Source organism: Schistocerca nitens, chromosome 7 (genome assembly GCF_023898315.1).
Source record: "Schistocerca nitens isolate TAMUIC-IGC-003100 chromosome 7, iqSchNite1.1, whole genome shotgun sequence".
In the NCBI taxonomy this organism is placed as follows: Eukaryota; Metazoa; Arthropoda; class Insecta; order Orthoptera; family Acrididae; genus Schistocerca; species Schistocerca nitens.
This window is the reverse complement of record NC_064620.1, coordinates 304,035,639-304,060,023: the sequence shown is the minus strand read 5'-3', so window position 1 is coordinate 304,060,023 and position 24,385 is coordinate 304,035,639. Positions and strand designations below refer to the sequence as shown.

At 40.0% G+C, this 24,385-nt stretch overlaps 1 protein-coding gene across 1 annotated transcript in view; it reads right to left on the bottom strand.

The window, feature by feature from the left end:
* Positions 1–24,385, bottom strand: part of LOC126195406 (probable phospholipid-transporting ATPase IIB) — a 192,053-nt gene that overhangs the window by 164,392 nt on the left and 3,276 nt on the right. The gene's annotated exons all lie outside the window — the stretch shown is intronic.

Genomic DNA, 24,385 nt, shown 5'->3' with positions numbered 1-24,385 from the left:
TACCACTCGAATTCAAAAACCTTAGCAGTAATCCACACGCTTTCAAATCAAAACAAGAGTTTCCTCATGGGTCACTCCTTCTATTCTGTCAAGGGGTTCCTTGAAAAATTATGCTGATTCTTGTTGTACTGTTGATTGCGTTTACTTAAACTTATGGACTGACTTTTTTGTGAGTTCATAAACATTTACTTTTATTTGTTATTACTTTTGTGTTGTAATTTCATGTAGTGAGGCGTTCCATGACCTTGGAGATTTGCTCCTCAATTTGGTCCTGTGGAACTTGATGTGTAAATACATAAATAAAAATATAAAAGAGCAGGGCATTGGCACAGCTGTCATTTTTCTCAGGTGATTCATGTCAAAATCTACCTGATGTGATTATGGTGGCATGACAAGGATGAACAGACTTTGAACACGGAACGGTAGTTGGAGCTAACACTTGGGACATTACATTTCAGAAATTATTAGTGAATTCCATGTTCTGGCATCCTCAGTGTCAATACTGTGCAGAGAATACCAAATTTCACGATTTCTTTCACCAAAGACCATGCAATGGCCAACGGCCTTCACTTAACAACTGAGAGCATTGGCGTTTGCGCAGAGTTGTCAGTGCTAACACACAAACAACACTGCATGAAATAACTGCAGACATCAAAGTGGGACATACAATGAATGTATCTGTTGGGCCAGTGTGGCAAAATCTGGCTATGGCAGCAGACGACGGACACGAGTGCCTTTACTAACAGCACATCGCCTGCAGTGCACCTCCTGGGCTCATGATGATATCGGCTGAGCCATAGTCAACTGGAAAACTGTGGCCTGGTCAGGTAAGTCCCAATTTCATTGAGTAAGAGCCGATGGTAGGGAGTGAGTGTGGTACAGACCCCCACGAAGCCATAGTCCCAAGTTGCCAACAAGGCACTGTGCAAGCTGGTATCAGCCATTCATGGACTTCATGTTATGCATGGTACTGGGCCACAACTGTTTGCAACTGGTTTGAAAAACATTCTTGACAGTTTGAGAAAATGATTTTGCTATCCAGTTCACCTGTCATGAATCCTATCAAATATTTATGGGACATAATCAATAGGTCAGTTCTTGCACCAGCAATACTTTCACAATCATGGGCAACTTTAGAGGCAGCATGACTCAATATTCCTGCAGGGGACTTTCAACAACTCACTGAGTACATAGCACACCTAGTTACTGCACTATGCCAGCCAAAAGGAGGTCAGACATGATATCAGGAAGTATTCCATGACTTTTGTCACCTCAGTTTATATTGAGAAGCACCTTTTACCACTGCCAATGCAGTTTATGGATCAACATTCTTTGTTGTCACAGGATTCTACAAAACTTACGATATTATTGGAACAATCAAAATGTTTACTTCAACATTCTATAGATCAGTTGTCACCAAGACACAAATTTGTTTATGAACCTAGACCCATGATATTAACATTTTGTAGATGTAGTTTGATTTTTTTCTTTCACAGTTCAATTTACTGATGAGGTAGATAATTGTTTTCCTAGGATAAACAGTACGTTTGACATCCAATAAAAAAAGTTTGTTTATTACTCAAGGAAAACAATTATAGTTTTATCTACAAGAATTTTTATTAGATCCATTGTGCCAATAATTGTTACAATTCTTGCAACGATTCTTTCAAAAAGTGAATTACTGACTGAGAAAAAAAAAGATCAACATTTCAATGCAGATTCAACACAAAAATATCAGCAAGATTACATTTTTCCCTTCAGTTTTTTTTAATTTTTTATTTCTGTAATCATCTTAATTTTTGATTTATAAATTGCTTTAATTTACCAACTGCAATTATTAAAAAACATCAAATATTATAATCTGAACAATATCAACAATAATCCTCATTTTAGTCCTCCTACGAGTACTATACCAAAAATGAAATCAAGGTGCTCTACAATGAGCAGAAAAAAGGGTTCTACTTAAATCTAACATTTGGGTTGCAATCTGAAAGTATGGATATTACGATCAACCTTATACTGAATAAGAAGCAAATTATTGTAGTCAGTTTCGATTTGCAAGGTTCATAAATGTATCTTTATTATGTATTAACTGGAGCCACAAAGTGGCTTATTGTTGGGTATTAGATCGAGAAATGCAAGATCGCCAAAGAACAGGAACACTTTTAATGCCTGGATCCAGAACTTATGTAAGCGAACCAACTCAGTGCATTTTACAGGAAGATAATCAGAGTGACCAGTTAAAAATACCACTAAGGCTCATGCACCTAAACATACAGTACAAAATATATCTAAAAACAAAGATGATGTGACTTACCATACGAAAGCGCTGGCAGGTCGATAGACACACAAACACAATCATACACACAAAATTCTAGCTTTCGCAACCAACGGTTGCTTCATCAGGAAAGAGGGAAGGAGAGGGAAGGACGAAAGGATGTGGGTTTTAAGGGAGAGGGTAAGGAGTCGTTCCAATCCTGGGAGCGGAAAGACTTACCTTAGGGGGAAAAAGGACAGGTATACACTCGCACACACCCATATCCAACTACACATACACAGACACAAGCAGACATTTGTAAAGGCAAAGAGATTCGGCAGAGATGTCAGTCAAGGCAGAAGTACAGAGGCAAAGATGTTGTTGAAAGACAGGTGAGGTATGAGCGGCGGCAACTTGAAATTAGCGGAGGTTGAGGCCTGGCGGATAACGAGAAGAGAGGATATACTGAAGGGCAAGTTCCCATCTCCGGAGTTCTGACAGGTTGGTGTTGGCGAGAAGTATCCAGATGACCTGGACGGTGTAACACTGTGCCAAGATGTGCTGGCCGTGCACCAAGGCATGTTTAGCCACAGGGTGATCCTCATTACCAACAAACACTGTCTGCCTGTGTCCATTCATGCGAATGGACAGTTTGTTGCTGGTCATTGCCACATAGAAAGCTTCACAGTGTAGGCAGGTCAGTTGGTAAATCACGTGGGTGCTTTCACACATGGCTCTGCCTTTGATCGTGTACACCTTCCGGGTTGCAGGACTGGAGTAGGTGGTGGTGGGAGGATGCATGGGACAGGTTTTACACCGGGGACGGTTACAAGGGTAGGAGCCAGAGGGTAGGGAAGGTGGTTTGGGGATTTCATAGGGATGAACTAAGAGGTTACGAAGGTTAGGTGGATGGCGGAAAGACACTCTTGGTGGAGTGGGGAGGACTTCATGAAGGATGGATCTCATTTCAGAGCAGGATTTGAGGAAGTCGTATCCCTGCTGGAGAGCCACATTCAGAGTCTGATCCAGTCCCGGAAAGTATCCTGTCACAAGTGGGGCACTTTTGGGGTTCTTCTGTGGGAGGTTCTGGGTTTGAGGGGATGAGGAAGTGGCTCTGGTTATTTGCTTCTGTACCAGGTTGGGAGGGTAGTTGCGGGATGCAAAAGCTGTTTTCAGGTTGTTGGTGTAATGGTTCAAGGATTCCAGACTGGAGCAGATTCGTTTGCCACGGATGGATATGTGTGTGTGTGCGCGAGTGTATACCTGTCCTTTTTTCCCCCTTAGGTAAGTCTTTCCGCTCCCGGGATTGGAATGACTCCTTACCCTCTCCCTTAAAACCCACATCCTTTCATCTTTCCCTCTCCTTCCCTCTTTCCTGATGAGGCAACAGTTTGTTGCGAAAGCTTGAATTTCGTGTGTATGTTTGTGTTTGTTTGTGTGTCTATCGACCTGCCAGCACTTTCGTTTGGTAAGTCACATCATCTGTGTTTTTAGATATATTTTTCCCACGTGGAATGTTTAAAAAAAAAAATCTCACGGGATAGATAAGGATGGTTCTTGGGTAGGACAAACTTTATTGTCTGTAATATAACATACAGTCACCATTAATCTTTATTTTACAATTTCCATTACCAACTTTAGCTCAGATAAACAGGTATTCATCTGCATTCAATTTCTTCTTCCTTCTAGTACTCAACACAAATGGCATACTTGGAACAAGTGTACCATACGGCTGTTTAGCCAAAAGGCTATGGTGGCCTTGAAGCATTTCCAGATGCAAATATTCTTACATGGAAGACGTGGAGTATAGCAGAGACAACAGGACTTTTGGCTAAACAGCCGTATGGTACACTTGTTCCAATTATGCCATTTGTGTTGAGTACTAGAAGGAAGAAGAAATTGAATGCAGATGAATACCTGTTTATCTGGGCTAAAGTTGGTAATGGAAATTGTAAAATAAAGATTAATGGTGACTGTATGTTATATTACAGACAATAAAGTTTGTCCTACCCGAGAACCATCCTTATCTACCCCGTGAGCCGTGAGCATTTCCAGATGCAAATATTCTTACATGGAAGATGTGGAGTATAGCAGAGACAACAGGACTTTTGGCTAAACAGCCGTATGGTACACTTGTTCCAAGTATGCCATTTGTGTTGAGTACTAGAAGGAAGAAGAAATTGAATGCAGATGAATACCTGTTTATCTGGGCTAAAGTTGGTAATGGAAATTGTAAAATAAAGACTAATGGTGACTGTATGTTATATTCCCTCTATCATAGAGGGAAACATTCCACGTGGGAAAAATATATCTAAAAACACAGATGATGTGACTTACCGAACGAAAGTGCTGGCAGGTCGATAGACACACAAACAAACACAAACATACACACGAAATTCAAGCTTTCGCAACAAACTGTTGCCTCATCAGGAAAGAGGGAAGGAGAGGGAAAGACGAAAGGATGTGGGTTTTAAGGGAGAGGATAAGGAGTCATTCCAATCCCGGGAGCGGAAAGACTTACCTTAGGGGGAAAAAGGACAGGTCTACACTCGCACACACACACACACACACACACATATCCATCCACACATATACAGACACAAGCAGACATATTTAAAGTGTCAGGAAAGAGGGAAACATGAAAGGATGTGGGTTTTAAGGGAGAGGGTAAGGAGTCATTCCAATCCTGGGAATGGAGACTTACCTTAGGGGGGAAAAAGGACAGGTATACACTCGCGCGCGCACACACACATATCCATTCACATATATACAGACACAAGTAGACCTAATAAGGCACAATATTGTGTGTTACACCTGAATATTTGTAATAGGTACGACGTAACACACAATATTGTGCCTTATTAGGTCTGCTTGTGTCTGTATATGTGCAGATGGATATGTGTGTGTGTGTGTGTGTGTGTGTGTGTGTGTGTGTGTGTGTGTGTGTGTGTGGGTGTGGGTGGGTGGGTGTGTGTGGGCGCGCGAGCGAGTGTATACCTGTCCTTTTTCCCCCATAAGTTGTGTAAAATCTGAATATTTGTAATAGGGATGATGTAATACACAATATTGTGCCTTATTAGGTACAATGGTACATTTGTATCATGTATATCATGTATATGTAGTCACATGTAATCACATATGTATATATGACTGTACTAAACTTGTAAAAAATGCTATGACGTTTGCAAAAGACACCAGTTGGTGTCTCCATGCAAAAAAAGACAATAAATAACCACCTATCAAATTTAAAGACAAGGAGCAGCCATATCTGATGATCTCAAAAGATCTCAAAAATGGCTCTGAGCACTATGGGACTTAACATCTGTGGTCATCAGTCCCCTAGAACTTAGAACTACTTAAACCTAACTAACCTAAGGACATCACATCCATGCCCAAGGCAGGATTCGAACCTGCGACCGTAGCAGTCGCGCGGCTCCGGACTGAGCGCCTAGAACTGCAAGACCACCGCGGCCGGCTCAAAAGATCTCATAACTATGCCATACTGAGTATAAGTTTAATTATATCATTGATCATCTTCATCTACCTAAATTTCATAAATAAAATTTGACAAACGAAATAAATCAGAAGAACATAAACCATGACCAATCATTAAAGAAACTGAAGCCATACAACCCCATCAGTTTGTTGTTATTAAACCACCAATAGTTATTCTTATATGAGTAACAGAAGACTAAGCAATTAAAGACTTAAGATCAGCTTGACAAAACCAAATAAATCTAACAATAACACTACCTGATAAACTTAATGAAACCTTAATTACTCAAAACCTTTATTACTCAAAAAATAACATATCCATCTAACTTCAATAAAACACCAGCAAGAATTTTTCTGCCAAATGTAGGAGCCTCCACTTGAGCCTCTGGAACCCAGAGATGTAGTAAAAATATTGGTGTCCTAACTAAAAAAGGGTCAAACAAAACAGGAAGGTAAAGAGTACTGGCAAAATTATAAACATTAAATAAAACTAATAATAAAGGTAATCTAGTAAAAAAAGTCTAAAAAATTAAATAAACACTAGCCTGTAAACGTTGAGACTGACAACTCCAACACAAAATCAAAAGTAAAGTAGGGACCAATGTAGCCTCAAAGAAAATATAAAAAGATAATAACTTAATCTAGCAAATGAACAGTACAACATAACTATTAAAATTGAAAACATGCAAATAAAGATATTGAAATGATATGAAGATAAATAAATTGAGGCGTTAGGGAGAGCTAGACACAAACCCATGTGTTTCGTCATGTGTGTGGATGATACTTTTGTGATCTGGCTTCACAGTGGGGATAGGCTCAACGAGCTTTTGGAACATCTGAACTGACACCACCTAAGTATTAAGTTCATCACATAACTGGAAAAGGATGGCCAGTTGCCATCCCTGGATGTACTTGTCACAAGAAGAGCAGATGAGTAGTTTGGCCACAGTGTATGTCACTAACATGCACACACTGATTTATACCTGCGAATTAGCAACTGTCACCACCCAGTGCAGATGAACAATTTTCTGAAAACATTGGTCCTCAGGACACGCACATTGTCAGACCCTGATAATTCGACAGTAGAAATTGAGCATCCATGATCAGTGTTCAGCAAGAATGGATACATGACCATTCAGGAGGCCCTACAACCAGCCCTTCCACCACATGGTCCACAAGAAAAGCAAGATGAGGTGTATCTGCTTTGTGCAGAATCTGTTTTTACCAAAATCTGCAGGATTACCAGGAAGCACCACATCAAGTGCATGTTCTGTCCTATTACCAAAATAAGAGAGCTACTGGGAAATGTGAAAGACAACCTGGGAATATGAAAACCAAGAACTTATAAAATGCCTTGCCAGTGTTGGATGTCGTACATTGACCAAACAGCTAGAACAGTGGACGTCAGATGCAGAGGTGCACCTAACTAAGACTGGCTACCAAATCAGTCATTGTCAACAATATCTAAAACTCAATCATTCCACGAACTATGATGAAACAAGGGTTCTGGCACTGACTCTCAGATATTGGGGAAGTGTTAAAGAGAGTCCAGAAATATAAAGCTGACAGAAAACCTCATGAATCATGACACTGGGTACCAACTCAATACAGCCAAGAATCCTGCACTGGAAACACAATGGGGGCAACAGTAGAAATCTGCAAAAAGAAGAACTAATCGGATAGACAGTGAAAATGAACCCCAGATAAAGCACTGGGTGCACTGTACCAAAGATGGAATGTCACAGGGCACTTTTAGCAGAAGTGGACAGCAGGTGGAATACTGGGAACTGACAATGGATGGGGAAGAGTGTAGGCATAAATACTGGACCCATTCCACTTGACAAGCAGTGTTAGGTAGCTCCTGATCAAGATAACGAGTCACATTGTTGAAACATCATTCAAGAACAATGCTCATGTCCGGTAGAATATCTGACCACTCGCATATAGAGCAAAGGAAGAACAACTGTCTAAAAGCCTCTGTCTGGGCCCTAATTTCTCATATCTTAGAATTGTGGTCCTGCCGCAAAATGTACGTTGGTGGCAGTAGAATCTTTCTGCAGTAGGCCTCGAATGCCAGTTCTCTAAATTTCTATAATAGTGCCTTGCGAGAAGAGTGTCATATTTCCTCAAAGGATACCCACTTGAGTTTATGAATCTCCTTAATACTTGCATGCTGATCGAACCTACCAGTACCAAATCTAACTCAAGCTGCACCCTACTGAGGCTGTATTTGTATGTTACAAGATTGTTTCTCCTACTCAATCACATTAACTTACATTTCTCAACGTTTAGAGAAACCTGTCATTCACAGCACCACCTAGAAATGTTGTCCATTATGTTGTACACCCCTACAGTTACTCAACAGTGACACTTCCTTGCCAGTAGAGCCATATGCACATTCCATTCATTTTTCTTACTATGATTGAACCCTTTTGTTAGTTCTTTGAAATGAGATAGAAAAGAAATGGGAAATAAAACATGTGGCACAGGAACAGATGGCTCAGAATATGAGGTATGCTATCTGGTGTTTTTAAATATCTACTTTTGTGATTTTATGACTGAGATTCAGTCACCTGTAAGTGCTACCAAAAAATGACTACACCCATCTGGCCCAGAGACAAATTAGTAGTCATGCATCTGGATCTTCTTTGGCCATGCTTAGGCACCAAAACTGAAGATACAAAGGTGTGCCCCTATTTTGTTGCAGTGTGTTAAGTGGCCACAATCATAGGGCAGTAATCAAAGATAGCTCTACTAGTTTTTCTGTTATTATATGTATCAAAATATTCCAGAACTGTCTAAATATGGGAGCATGTGGAATTTTGATCTATGAGGAGTGCTCGAAAGAAAAGATAGAAAACACTACTGTGGGTACAACTGAAGTCTTTATTCAAAAGTAATCAGCTCTGGCCTGAGCACAGTCATCCCATTGTTTTTGAGCTGAAGGATTCTCTGTTACCAGCATTCCTGTGGCTGTGACAGGAGCCAACCCTCCACTGTATCCTTCAGTTAATTTTCCAAGTTTAAGTGCTTACTTTGAGATATTTTTTTTTTTTTAGCAGACCAAGCACATGAAGTCACAGGGTAACATGTCTAGTCTGTAGGGCAGATGCTCAAGCTGCTGCCACTTGAACTTGGCCATTATACTTTGTACGATCTAGGAGTTCGTGGATGCATATTATAATTAAGCAAAATCACTCCCTCTGTGAGCAGTCCAGGCTGTTAGCTCTTGATGGACTTGCATAGGTTAAGGAGTGTCTCACAGTACAAATCACCATTAATGGTTTTTCCATTCTCAAGGAATTCAACGAGTATCGGACCATGGGCATAGAAAAAAAAAAAAAAAAAAAAAAAAATGATGAGCATCACATTGCCTGTTGAGGGCACAACTTTGAATTTGTTAGGGGGAGGTGACAAAGCACGCTTCTATTGCATGTTGTCCCACTTTGTCTCTAGAAGTCTCACTATGTTATCCCAAAGTCACATATGTAAATTTCAACTCCTTTGGTTGCTATGATGTTTCATAGGTTTTCACTTTAACGCCTCTTATACAGCATCAATGTGCCAGTTTCCAGGACACAAAAAGCCATAATTTATAATTCACACATTCACATAAATAGTTCTCCAAGTGTCCCAAAACCAGGTCATTTTTTATTCACCTTACAGTCAATATCTAGTTACATCAGATACATTCATCTTCACAAAAGCAACATTTAGTGCTAGTACATAGCATTTTGCACTAACAATAGTGTCTGTATATGCCTAAAAATATTCAAAATTATTTCCTGGAAAACTGCCAGAGTGATGCTCATGGCTGCACTACCTCGAAGGTCTAGTTTGTGGGACAGGGTGTGAGCCAACTTGTCAGATACTGATATCAGGTTGAGACAGACAACTCTGCCTCATAAAATCTATCACAAATTTCAAAACAAATGAAGTACAGTTGTCAAAACAATAATAATATTGTCACATAGAAGAAGGTGTAATTAGATGAATGATGACCACTAACTTCACTTAACAAAGGTTCATTCTGCACTTGCACATACAAGAGCATGGAGTGAACTGCCTCCGACCAGAACACATACAGTATATATACTGTTACAGAACATTCCAGTACAATGATTCTTGGCATTTGTGGATACTTCTAGAATGTACTCGAACTGCACATAGAAATTAAAATTTTACAGATCAGGTGAGTTTTGAACTCACGACCCTCCATGCAACAGTTTACTATCATAACCACTATGCCACGGTGACTGTGCTAATCAACTTCTTCAGTGACATTGCTCCCTCCTTAAGAGAACAGCATCTTGGTGTTACATCGTCCTAGTCCAGGAACGAGTCATTGGTCCTGCATACTCCGACTCCTGATGACTGCTGCTTGCCCTGGCAGTGATCATCTTAGAACTTCCTTTGCTGCTACACTCTTCATCACCTTTCCGCTTGTTGCCTGTCACTGGAGCTTCAAATTTAACCTGGGTTGCAGGATCCTTATAGGGCTTCATTCGAAGGACGTGGACTGTATCTCTGATCTTACATCATCTTGTGTTGGGGTCAAAATCTTCTACTTCGTACGTAACATCAGACAACTGTCTTACAACCTTATAAGGTCCAAAGTAGCATTTGAGGAGCTTCTCAGACAGACCAACCTTCCAAACAGGAGTGAAGATCCAGACGAGGTCACCAGGCTGGTAGACAACAGGGCGGTGACTCGGGTCGTACCTACGGTGATCGTTTTCTTCAACCTGCAGCGTGCGGAGTCAAGCTAACTGCCGAGCTTTCTCAGCTCTGGTTAACAACTGGCCGACATAGTCATCATCCACATCATCAGGATGTAACGGAAACACAGTGACCATCGTCGTAGTCGCTTCATGCCCAAGCACCAGGAAAAATGGCGTAAATCCTGTGGTGTCCTGTTTGGTGGTGTTGTAGGCAAATGTCACAAAAGGTAGCACCTCATCCCAGTTGCTCTGCTCAACATCAATAGCACATTGGCCAAGGTCTTATTAAAGCATTCAGTAAGCCCGCTAGTTTTCGGATGGTAGGCTACCGTTACGTGATGAGTAATGTTGCACCGATGGTTTATCTCTGTCACAAGATTCAATTGAAAAACTTTTCCTCGATCCATAACTAACGACCTTGGGCACTGTGTTTTAATACAATGTCTTCCACAATGAATTTGGCTACTTCGAATGCTTCAGCTGTTTCCATGGCTTTTGTAATGGCATAGCATGTCAGATAATCAGTGCAAACAATAATCCGTCTATTGCCACGAGCATACTTTGGAAATCATCTGAGGAGGTCAAGCTGGAAAGGTGTTTTCGCTGGTGGAATTGGTATGAGTTCACTAGGTGGTTTCTGAGGAGCTGCCTTTCTCCTCTGGCACTCTCAACAGTGTGACACATAGTGACAGACACTCCTAGATAAACCTGGCCAGAAAAATCTCTTGCAGATCCTATCGTAGGTCTTAATAAATCCTAAATGTCTGGCCTCAGATGTGTCACAAGATTTCTGTAGAACATCTAAGCGCATGTGTTTAGGAATCACTAGTTGGTAATCCTGGGTCCTCCAGACGTCAGTCTTCCTTGGTGCCCCAACGGGTTCCTCATGCAGCATTGTAAGAATGTAACTTCGCCTGGGTCTCGACTTTTTCACCGTTTTAAAGGGAAATGAAGGACGAGAGATTGGGTTCAATGTATGTTCCAATTCCTCCCTTATGACCTCTTGAAGCGTCTCAGTTTTTTGATCACCATGCAATCCAAGTGCCTTCTGAACTACTTCTTTCACTATCTGATGAAGAACACTTATGAAATCAGTTCCTTCCTCCATCACAGACATCAATACAACATTTGAAAGCCGTTCAAACTTCTTGCATGTAATTCTTTTTTGATGCGTTGTCTCGATATACTGGTACCATTTTATGAAGTGGTCTGTTGTCGGAACCTCCTTCAGGAGTAGGTCTTGATACATGTCCTCAGCAACACCCTTCATGAGATGTGCAACCGTATCTTCCTCCTTCATTCTAGGACCCACTATTTTACACAGCTCCAAGATGTCTTGAATGTAGGATGCTGTAGTTTCTCCTGGACGCTGTGCCCTGCACTTTAATTTATTCTCAGCCTTGCACTTCTTTGTGTGTCACCGAAATATTGCACAGTTCTGCCTGGAATACTTCCCAGCTTGTGAATTTCTCCTCATTGGTCTCATACCACCGCTTGGCAGTGCCCTCCAAGTAGAAAAATATGTTAGCCAAACACACGGTGTCATCCCATTTGTTAAACTTGGCTATACGCTCATATACCTTCAGCCACCTGTTTGGATCTTGGCCATCGTCACCAGAGAACCTGGAAGGATGTCTTGTGCCGTGGCATACAGTTGCTGTCATTGTAACATCCTCTTCTTCTCCTGTCTCCGATAGATTGCGATCTGTTGAATATGGCTCAAACTCGTAAACCACGTAAACGGCAGCTCTCTCGCGGCCTGATGGGAGCCACTGTGTCATCGATAATGTGCGCTATCACAAGTTCCAATACCCAGCACCTCCACCAGAATAATGTCACATAGAAGAAGGTGTAATTATATGAATGACAAACACTAACTTCACTTATCGAAGGTTTATTCAGCACTTGCACATACAAGAGCGTGGAGCGAACTGCCCCCGGCCAGAACACATACGGTATATATACAGTTACAGAAATTTTCTAGTACAATGATTCTTGACATTTGTGGATACTTCTAGAATGTACTCGAACTGCACATAGAAAATAAAATTTTACAGTTCAGGTGAGTTTTGAACTCAAGACCCTCCGCACAACAGTCTACAGTCTACTATCATAACCACTACACCACGGTGACTGTGCTACTCAGCTTCTTCTGCAACAATATTCTTCAATGTATACTGATATATTCTGGGGAAAAGTGTCTGGGAATCATCTCAATATATCTACTCAAAGAAGGCAAAGGCTGTTTCTTCCAGATGGGTAAGTCATTCAGACAAATAACAGACAGATAGCACATTGCTGAAATACTGAACCACAGAAGTCACTGGTGTTTGTTGCTTCAACAGAGGTAAAAGTGGTACCCTCTCGAGGTAAAAGTGGTACCCTCTCTCAGAAATGTGTTTTACCATAATCCATGTAACATGTCTGAGTCTTTAACAAAGTAGTGGTCTCAATATCTTCTTCTTTTAGTGTTCAATCCTGAGGTTGGTCTGCAGCAGAGTGCCATTCCCCTCTTCTGTCTGCTTTCCTTTTCATTTCCACATTTGTGTTACATCCAACATCATTCATGATCTGTTGCAGGTATGATATCCTTGGTTGCCACACCAATTCCTTCCCTCCATAGCTCCTTCAGCTACTGTTCCAATGATGTTGTTGTGTTGTAGGATGTGCCCTACAAGTTTCTCTCTTCTTGTCTGGATGTGCCTCCACAGAGATATAGCTTCATGTACTCTTCTAAGCACCTCTTCATTTGTTACTTTGTCTCTCCAGCTGATCTTCATCATCCTTCTATAGCACCACATCTCCAGCAGGGTGTCTAGCCGTCTTCTCTCTTCTCTACTCATTATCCAAGTTTCACATCCATATACAGCCACACTCGAAATGAAAGCTTTCATGATACATTCCTTATTTTCAGACTGATGCTCTTGCTGGTGAATAGCTCCCTCCTCCAATTAAATGTAATTTGGGCCTTTTGTTTTCTGTTCACAATTTCTTTCCAACTTCTACCATCCCTTGTGATTTTGCTTTCCAAACAAGTAAATTCCTCTATCACTTTCAGCTCCTCTCTTCCAATTCTCATTCTCAGAGGTTCATATTCTGCTCCTGTACTGCATACTGTCACTTCAATCTTTTTCTTGTTTATTCTCATTCCATGCTGATTGCATAGAATACTTTACATTGTTCTGAGGACTTCCTCTAGATCATCTTTTGTCTTCGTGGCTATAGCAATATCATCTGCATAACGTAGCATCTCTATCTTCTGCCCATTAATTTTGATCCCCACCTCACTAGTTTCTCAGACTTGGTCTATAGCTTCCTGGATGTAAGCATTGAATATAAGAGGAGAGAGAGAGAGAGAGAGAGAGAGAGAGAGAGAGAGCACATCCTTGTCTTAACCCTTTTCTAATATATGCTTCCTGTTCCTGATGACAGTTCCTAATCACTGCCACCTCATTCTTATAGAAACTGAGCATCACACGGATGTCTTTGTACTTCATTCCACTTTTCCTCAGCACTCTGAACATCTCTTACCAGATAACATTATCAAATGTCTTTCCAGGTCTACGAAGGTAATATGAGTTGGTTTATTTTTCTGTAATTGCTTTTTGATAAGGAATCTCCAAGCCAGAATCTCTTCTCTTGTTCCCAAACCCCTTTTGAAACCAAACTGATCTTCACTCAGCATTTCCTCCACCTTCTCTTCAATTCTCTTTAGAATTATTTTTATGAGAATTTTTGATGCATGTGATATTAGGCTTAAAGTTTGGTACCCCCACATTTTGTAGCTCCTGCCTTCTTTGGTACAGGAACAATGATGCATTTCTGGAAGTCTGTCAGAATCCCTCTTGTGTTGTAGTTGGACCTAATAGGTTTAAGCAGCATTGTTTTCATACTGTCACCAGCATTCTTTATTAGTTCTGAAGGGATGTCATAAATACTTATTGCTTTGTTGTCCCGTAGTTCTTTTAGAGCTTTGTCAAATTGTTCTTGCAGAATGTCATCTCCTTTGTCACCTTCGTCTACTTGCTCTTCTCTTCCTATTACTTCCTCCGAAAGATGTGTTCCAGCACGCAACTCCTCTATGTATTCTTAGCATGTCTTTACCAAACAGCATTTTCCCCCTTTTTATTTTCTATTGTGTCAGAGAGTGTTGTTTTGCGTTTGTTAAAAAATGTATTTGCTGTTCTGTAGGCTAAATTAGTTCTCCTGTTTTGCATCTTTTCTTCCACTTCCCTGCACATTTCCTCAAGAAAATTTTCTTTTGTGTTCCTAGCTTATCAATTGACTAAATTCATTAGTCTTGTGTATTCAGCTTTTCCTTGTTCATAAGTTGCATTTTTGTATAATCTCCTGTTTTCTCTAAGCTCAATAATATCTGCTGTAATCCATTTCCTCTTGTTTTTGGGTTTAGTTTTTCCACCTACTTTTTCTGCTGCTTTGTATATACCAGATTTAATTTGATCCCAGTCTTCATTTACTCAACCATGTTGAAAATTTTTAGCTAGGTTCTATGTTTCGTGAGCATAGCACTTTGCCAGTCTCTCAGTTTTCAGTTTTTTCTAGTTCCAATTTAAGTTTTACTGGCTGCTTCTTCAAATACTTGAATCTGAGTGAAATTTTCATCAGGACCAGGTTATGGTCACTGCCTATATCTGCAGATGGATAGCTCCTGCAATCTGTTACCTTATTCCTAAAACATGCTTTCACTAGAATGTAATCAATCTGCTGTCTCTTCAGGTCTCCAGGGGCCTTCCAAGTGTATCTTCTTCGTTTGTGATGTTGGAAAAATGTGTTTGCAACAACTAATTGGTGCCTTGAGCAGAACTCGATTAGTTGATCTCCTCTTTCATTTCTTCTTCGAAGCCCATATTTGCCAATTCCTTCCTCCGGTTCTTCACCCACAATCGCATTCCAATCCCCCATGGGAATCAGGTTTTCATCTCCCTTAACATATCTCATCGCATTACTTATTTCTTCATATATTGCGTCAACAACTGCATCTTCTTCTTTGGATTTTGGCATCTATATTTGTATTATCACAGTGTCCTTTGGTTTAGTTTCAAGTTTAGTATTATTCGAGAGCTATATTGCACATATCCCTTGACATATGAGCCATAGTTTTTTCTCAAAATTATTCAAACTCCTCCCATTCCTGGTCTGCTTGGTCATTTCTGGTGTGAATGACTCTGTATTCTTCAGGCCAGAAATCATATGATTGAGACCATCTCATCTCAGATATGCCTAGAATATCAATTTCCAGTCGTTCCATTTCAAGTTTTAGATTTTCTAGTTTGCTACACTGAAGCAGTGTTTTCATATTCCAAGTTGCTATGTTAAAATTGGGATACTTTCCCTTCACTTTGTGTGTATCTTTTGCAGTCCCCACCCGGAGATCTGACTGGGGGACTATTTTGTCTCCAGAAAATTTTACAGGAGATACTGGCATGGTTTACTGCTGATGCTTGGGATAACCATAGTTCTTTATTGTGGTGGTATCCTGTTGCCTTCCCCATCCCATGCCGTTGACCATCAGCCGGTTCTTCCGCCTTTAGAAATGATTTCTTATTTCAGGGCAAGAGGGTGCCCTGCCCAGCAAATGCTGGGGTGATGACTTATCCTAGTCATCCCTTGGTCCCTGTCTACATCAGCCATCACATGAAGTGACGTTGCCCACTCTCTACCGGGTGGAGGTGTAGATCAGGAGTTTCCCTTCATTGGGTCCAGGACCTAATGACATTTCCTAGTCCCATATATATTTGATAAGGATGTATTATCCATGCTACTCTTCAACATAGTGTTGGAGAGAGTGATGCAAAGGGTGGAGTTTGATAACGGAGGTGGCACTCGGTTTAACCGTATGCATCAAAATCTAGCTTATGCCAAAGATGTGTGTATGCTGTCTAGAAGTTTGAAAGAAGTGGAAGGATTTGGCAGACTGGAAAAGGAGGCAGAACAGTTGGGACTTTAAGTAAACAACACAAAAACACAGTATCTCTTTGCTTTCAGGAAAAATGCTATTGTTAAAGAGAAATATATTAAGTTGAACAGAGGCAATTATGAGAGACGTGAGAAGTTCCAATACCTGGGAGTGCTGGTTACGGAGGATTCCAAATTGTGACTGTCTCATCAACAACATCAAAGACATAGGCTGTTGTTGAAAGGACACACAGACTAAAGCTTTTGTCTTCTAACTTCATGTCACGCCTCACAACTCATGCACTTGTGACCTTATTTTGATTTCCACAATCTCTCCACATGCATTCACACCTGAAGTAACCAAATGCCATAATAGTAAGTTGTTGACGTGAGCAGGAACAGACAGAAACAGACATGCAAACCTTGATGTTAATTAAAAGCACCAGCTCTTCAATGGGTCTAAGATGCAGAGTTGAGCTCATCTAATCTTTTGCTGTATTGTATGCTGTGTGGCTCAGTGGATAAGTGTTCAACTAACAATCCATTGGTCCAGGATTTTATCATAGTTGGTTCTGGGATTTTTGTCATTGACCACTGGTAGTTATTTGTGCATGTTAAAAGTGCAAAGTCATGTAGTTTCTCAGAGTCCACATTAAACTGTACGTTCCCCAGTAACTCCAAGGAAGGCAAAGGTGCACCATCTTCAATAGGACCATTCCTAGTAAAGCACTGTAGTGTCCAAACCAAACTTTGGTTTTTTGACACCTTTATCTACATACACTGGTGCCACTCCATATTTTCCACATTGTGGGCAGCAAGATATTGCAGTGGATGACATACTATCATGTGAGAATATCACTTTAAAACCATGGGCAATGTGCGCACCATCCCTCAATTGTGTTGCACATGTCACCAGTGGCTGACGTTGCTCTTTTCCAAGAACAACTGAATGTGCCTCAGAAGCTCATCTAAAATCTGATAAAAACTGTGCCACATAGGTGCAAACCAGTGTCAGACATTTGGATGGTTACATATTACTTCCAGGTTCAAAAACTGTCTCCTATGTTTGATCATATAGACAATTATTACAGAGTGAATATATGAGTATATTCACTATCCTGTTGCTGAAAGCAAAGCACCATATCAAAGTTTTTTTCTCACTTTCTGATTAGTTTGATGCAGCTCATCATGAATCCCTCTCCCTGTGCCAGCTTTTCATTTCAGTATCACTTGGTCCCAATGTCATCCACTTTTTGTTTGATATATTTCAATTTGGTGTTTTCCACATATTCCTCTCTTCACTGATAGTGCTCAGTACCTCCTCATTCCTTACCTCACCAGTCTACCCAATTTTCTACATCTTTCTGTAGCACCATAACTCAAACACTTCAATTTTATTCTTTTCCAGGTTTATCACAGTCCATGACTTACTTTCATACAATGCTGTGCTCAAAATGTACATTCTCAGACATTTATTCCTCAAATTAAATGAGATAAATGTTTATCTTTTCAGAATGTGTGATACTTCTCCTGAGCTCTAATTATTTTGAAGAGTTTGGATAGCAGATATAAATTTAAAATACAGGTGTCACCAGTGACTATTAACAATATATCACATGCAAGATTAGCATCATCTTATCAAGTGCTGAAGCTGGAACAACCAAAGAAGAGCTAAAAGAAGTCCATCACAACAGTTCTTTGTGATACACACTATGTGCAACATTTATCAATCTAAAACTGCTCTTTGAAACACTGAAGATAGATGCTCCACTTGGAAGCAATTTGACTTGGTTAGACTTGAAGAGAAATATTTCTTTAACTAAGAAAGATAAAGACAGGCAAAGAATATTCATCCTTTGTGTGGTGTCACTGCCAGACACCACACTTGCTAGGTGGTAGCTTAAATCGGCCGCGGTCCATTAGTACATGTTGGACCCGCGTGTCGCCACTGTGTGATCGTAGACCGAGCGCCACCACACGGCGGGTCTCGAGAGACGTACGAGAACTCGCCCCAGTTGTACGGCGACGTTGCTTGCGACTATACTGATGAAGCCTTTGCTCTCATTTGCCGAGAGACAGAATAGCCTTCAGCTAAAGTTAATGGCTACGACTTAGCAAGGCGCCAATTGTCACAGTGCATGTATCTTACGAGTCTCATTTGTATAGTCAAGAGAGATGTACCAAAGGAAGCATTAAAAGTTAAGGATATTCCAAAGATACGTATTTTCTTTATAGTATTCAATACGTATCCTGTTCCAGACTTGACGCCAGTCGGCGTGTGTGTACGCGTGCCTTTCGGCTTCCTCCTCAGCGTGGCGTGACTAGCTTGTTACGCCACAACACTTTGGAACTTCTTATACAATTTCTTTATGGGGAGAAAGAGAGGACACAGGAAACATAAAGCAAGGGTAAGATGTATAGGTACTGGATCAAAGGAAAAATCCAAAGAAACCTGCTCCTTGGAGGGACTCCTCATTTACTCAGACGTCTATATTTCTTTTATTTAAAATTTTTAATCTGGGTGTACCAAAATACTACTCTGTCTTGTTCATATGAAATTCAGTAAGTAAGATTAGGAATTAATGCCCCATCAATGATGATGTCATTAGACACAAAGCACAATTCACATAGGGCAAGGATGGCAAAGAAAATGGCTCATGTCCTTTTTACAGGAACTATCCTAGCCTTCACCTTAACCGATTAAGAGAAACTGCATGCATCATAAATTTTTATGACTGCCAAATGTGGATACAATATGCTAACAATGTGCCTCCTCAAGTGGTCAAAGCACAATTTAAGTTCAGAGGCAAGCAGAATACGCACTGAAACAATTTCAGAACTGTGTTTGCTGTCAGTATATCATTAGAGTTCTGTTAAGAAAATGGCCTAAAAAAAAGGAAGGAAGGAAGATACGAACTGGAGAATCAAATGTAATGTGGGAATAGCACTGGATGCCAGTGTCTTATACTCTTTAGTAAATAATAAAGTATTTTAATTGAAGATATGGAAGACGCAAGTAATTAATATATGCATTGAAAGCTGAGGGAAGTGTATGATACGTGGGGCCTAATAATCATGTGAATAAAATGGATGATCTACTGATGGGATGTAATGAGGAAACTGAAACAGAAGATGGAAAGTTGGAAACCATTTATGTCTTTGGGAGTCATTGTGTCATGAAATGGTAAAAGTAGAGACTGACATATGCAACAGGTTGAGTTAGGGTAGATATACAATACGTCAAATGAACTTTGTATGCTAGAGCACAATTGTAAGGAGAAACAGAAAATATCTTATGTACAAGACAACAGTTGAGAGTATATGCACTTGGAAGTACCAACATCAAAGTTAGTTTGCACAGGTAACAGCCTTGTGAAAGAGAACCTGCAGCATCTCTAGCATGGTTAATGTTTGAAATGTAACCATAAGAGAATATGTAGAAATGGAGGGGACAATAATAGAGGTAATCTAAATTAAACATTTACTTTGGTAGGGAAACACGGAGAGGATGGATTACAGCAGATGGTCAAAATAACAATATAGAAATATTTTCTTCTGGTAAGAAGGAAAAAATGATGACCACCTAGAAACTACTATAAAAATGTTTGTGATGCAATGAATCTAAGAGGACTACAAACAAGTAGTGGATTAGCAAGATAGGAGGAGATCAATGCAGGGAAACTACAAACAGCAAAAACCATAGAACACTTGTGGGCTGCTGCCACTGATGATATAGATGATGACGGTGAAGGTGGTGGTGGTGGTGGTGGTGGTGGTGGTGGTGGTGAGGGCATCACTAAGAAGTGACTTTCAAGTTCTGGCTGTTGCAGGCAAGAGAACAGTTTGATGATTGAGTGCACAAAACAGATAAGACTGATCCATTGTACATGATGAAGACACATCACCAGTTTTCAGATCCTGTTAGCTGTACCACAGCTGTCAGAAGAACATTATACTGATTTCCTTTCACTATAAAGAATGCATGTGGTTAACTACGCAGATGGGCAATTACCAGTTCTATTATATGGATGATTGGAAGTTTCTACGTGCTTATTGTTTTTTAGGATTTAGATATCAGCTTTGAGAGTCACCTACCATAGCATTATACATAAATAATTCCACTCTGTTGCTTTACTGCATTGTCATGACTGTGATTTGTAAACTGCACAAGTAACAAGGCATTTAGTTTTACTACACAGTTCTGGCTCTAAAATGATGTCTGGTCTCTTTCACACAATGGAAAATCCAGGATAGAATAATGACAATATTATGAAAAGGATAGTTGCTACTCACTATATAGCGGTGAAGCTGAGTTGCAGATAGGCACAACGAAAAGACTTTCAAACAGTTGTTTGGCAGTCTTTTTCTTGTCCCTATCTGTGACTCAGCATCTCCACTACATGGTGAGTAGCAACTATCCTTTTCATAATATTGTCACTACTCTCTTTCATGTATTTTATGTAATTTTATCTGGGTATGACATCATTCTTGTTATTGTAACTTTTTGTATTTCACAAATTATTTGTATTTCATAATAATTATTACTGATTTTCATTTTTCTGATTCATATTTTCTTGTTCGGACTGATTAACACATATCTTTCTCCTAGTAATACAAAATGATAATATGCAAAATGAAGTTCTGTAAATAGCCACCATTCAATCATCTGTGAAGTCGAACCTGAGAAGGAAGTTTGTTATTACAGTTATAAACAAGTCTGGAAAAAGAGTATTGGAAAATTACAACTTGAAGGATCTAGGAGGTGTCTTTGTCACCTTTAAGAAAGCCTTTGATTTGGTTACACAGGATGTACTCACAGAGTAGTGAAACAGAAAAATGTGGACAATTTCAGTTACTTTCGAAAACTACCAAGAAAGACACCAATGGCCACAGGAGAGAGAAGATGGCCATTGCTGTTCGTAAAACCCAAGTCCTGTACAAGACAAAGGGCATGTCACAGGGGAGTGTTACGGGACCATTGCTTTTCACAATATATATAAATGACCTAGTAGATAGTGTCGGAAGTTCCATGCGGCTTTTCGCGGATGATGCTGTAGTATACAGAGAAGTTGCAGCATTAGAAAATTGTAGCGAAATGCAGGAAGATCTGCAGCGGATAGGCACTTGGTGCAGGGAGTGGCAACTGACCCTTAACATAGGCAAATGTAATGTATTGCGAATACATAGAAAGAAGGATCCTTTATTGTATGATTATATGATAGCGGAACAAACACTGGTAGCAGTTACTTCTGTAAAATATCTGGGAGTATGCGTACAGAACGATTTGAAGTGGAATGATCATATAAAATTAATTGTTGGTAAGGCGGATACCAGGTTGAGATTCATTGGGAGAGTCCTTAGAAAATGTAGTCCATCAACAAAGGAGGTGGCTTACAAAACACTAGTTCGACCTATACTTGAGTATTGCTCATCAGTGTGGGATCCGTACCAGATCGGGTTGACGGAGGAGATAGAGAAGATCCAAGGAAGAGTGGCGCATTTCGTCACAGGGTTATTTGGTAACCGTGATAGCGGAGATGTTTAGCAAACTCAAGTGGCAGACTCTGCAAGAGAGGCGCTCTGCATCGCGGTGTAGCTTGCTCGCCAGGTTTCGAGAGGGTGCATTTCTGGATGAGGTATCAAATATATTGCTTCCCCCTACTTATACCTCCCGAGGAGATCACGAATGTAAAATTAGAGAGATTCGAGCGCACACGGAGGCTTTCAGACAGTCGTTCTTCCCGCGAACCATACACAAATGGAACAGAAAAGGGAGGTAATGACAGTGGCACGTAAAGTGCCCTCCGCCACACACCATTGGGTGGCTTGCGGAGTATAAATGTAGATGTAGATGTAGAATTTCAGGGAAAGCTAAACTGAGGCACTATAAAACTAAAAACTGAATGTCTATTTGCAAGTGAATGCTTATTTATCTGCATGTATGGATGATCAGATATTAATGATGATTAACAATGGTCTGAAATTAATTTGAAAGAAATTACTGAATGTGAGTAGTTTAGTTTCAGCTGTATTAGGTATAGATGCACTGCCTATTAATGACTTATGAAGTGAATCCCTCAGAATGACAGAAAAGTCTGGATTGAGAGAAACACAGAAGTTTGAGTGCAAGATCTTTTGTAAACTCTACATCTAAATCTATACTCTGCAAGCCACCTTATGGTAATAAATAGTTGAAGAAAGTAATGAAGGACATCAAGAAGCACTAAATTGAATCAGGAAGATGTCTCTGACCTTTCAAAGTATGGGCCATTGATCAACAAGGATACAGGCTTTCAAAATGATGAAAGGCAGAACAGCAGCTGAATTGCAGGTGGTCAGAGTCTGAAGTCCTGTAAAGTTTTTAAAATAATAACTGTTAAGTATTTGAAATAAAAATATATCTGTCATGATGGGTTAAGCGAAAGTTTGACTTGTACAGAACACATTTATTAAAACACATCACCTAGTACCACACTATATAAACATGTTGCTCTCGTATTGAGTGGAGGCTGTGATTTACATTGTCACAAGAGAAAGAATGCAACCCTTTTGCTTCGCAGAAAAGGCTTTCAGCTGGGCCTTATAGTTATTTCACATGGTCTGCAATGGCTCTAAATGAAGGGAAGAAATTAACTTTTAAAGGTTCCTATTCAGGTGTTGCACTTAGCACTTTGTGCCACTGAGTGTCAAACTGTTAGTCCAAATGTCAGTGGTTAAATCCTGAGTTTCTGAATTGGCAATGATTTTCATAAGACTGATAGATCAATTCAAAGGTTGGAGGAAAGCATTGGCATACCACCTCCAACAGGATCATTCTCAGTAAAGCACTCTGGTGTTCAAGTCCACCTTCAGGTTGAGGGTTGCGTGCATGGATTTATTCATTTATTCATCCACACAATCACTCACTCACTCACTCACTCAGCCAATCAATCAATCAATTACTGTATGTGAAAGAAGTGAAAGTATAGATTGATAATCTTGTTTATATGGTGCAACTCACAAACACATGACTCTCTCTCTCTCTCTGTGTGTGTGTGTGTGTGTGTGTGTGTGTGTGTGTGTGTGTGTGTGTGTGTGTGTACGTGCGTGTGTTTTTTCTCGACAAAACCCTTGTTGGCTGGAAAGTGCATTTTGTGGCAGTCTTTTTGTTGTGCCTATCTGTGACAAAACATTCTCTGTTGCAGACAGTGTGTGGTTTGGTTCACACACGATACAATGTGGTCCTGGACTTAAAGGACAGAATCTTCATGCTCAAGTTATCTTGTATATGGTTCTTTTACATATTTTACTGCTCTTTGTTTTGTATTAAATACAGAGCATATTGTTCCCTATGTGTGACATCACATGTGGATTGATAATATGATTTGTATGCCACAATTCATGCAACATGGTGCACACTCTTAACGAATATATACTTCATACTGATATGGTAGTTGAAGCTGGCCAATAGCACAGCAGATAAATGATATACATTACAGCCTACAACAGAAAATGTTTCCTTTTGCAAAAATTATATATTGTCAAAAGGTGAGCAATTCTTAACACCTTTACCTATACAGTGTATTAACAATAAAATTCATGATATTGCTTAGTGCTAGTCATGCTTGTTGCTGTTGTTGTTATGACCTTTATTCTAAGGAACGGTTTGATGCAGCTCTCCATGCTGGTCTATGGTTTAAAAACCCCTTCATCTTTAAGTAACTACTGCAATGTACATCCACTTGAACCAGTTCACAGTACTCACGTCTAGCTACAAAATTGACAGTTTCTTGAAGCCTCAGACTGTGACCTAGCAATCAATCCTCTCTTTTAGTTAAGTTGAGCCATAAATTTTAACAATGGAAAATCCAGCATGGAAAAATGATAGTATTATGAAAAAGATATAGTGGAGATGTTGAGCAGCAGAGAGGCACAACAGAAAAACTGCTAAAAACATATGCTTTCGACCAAAAGGCCTTCTTCTGCAATAGACAACATACGCATACAAATTCCCATA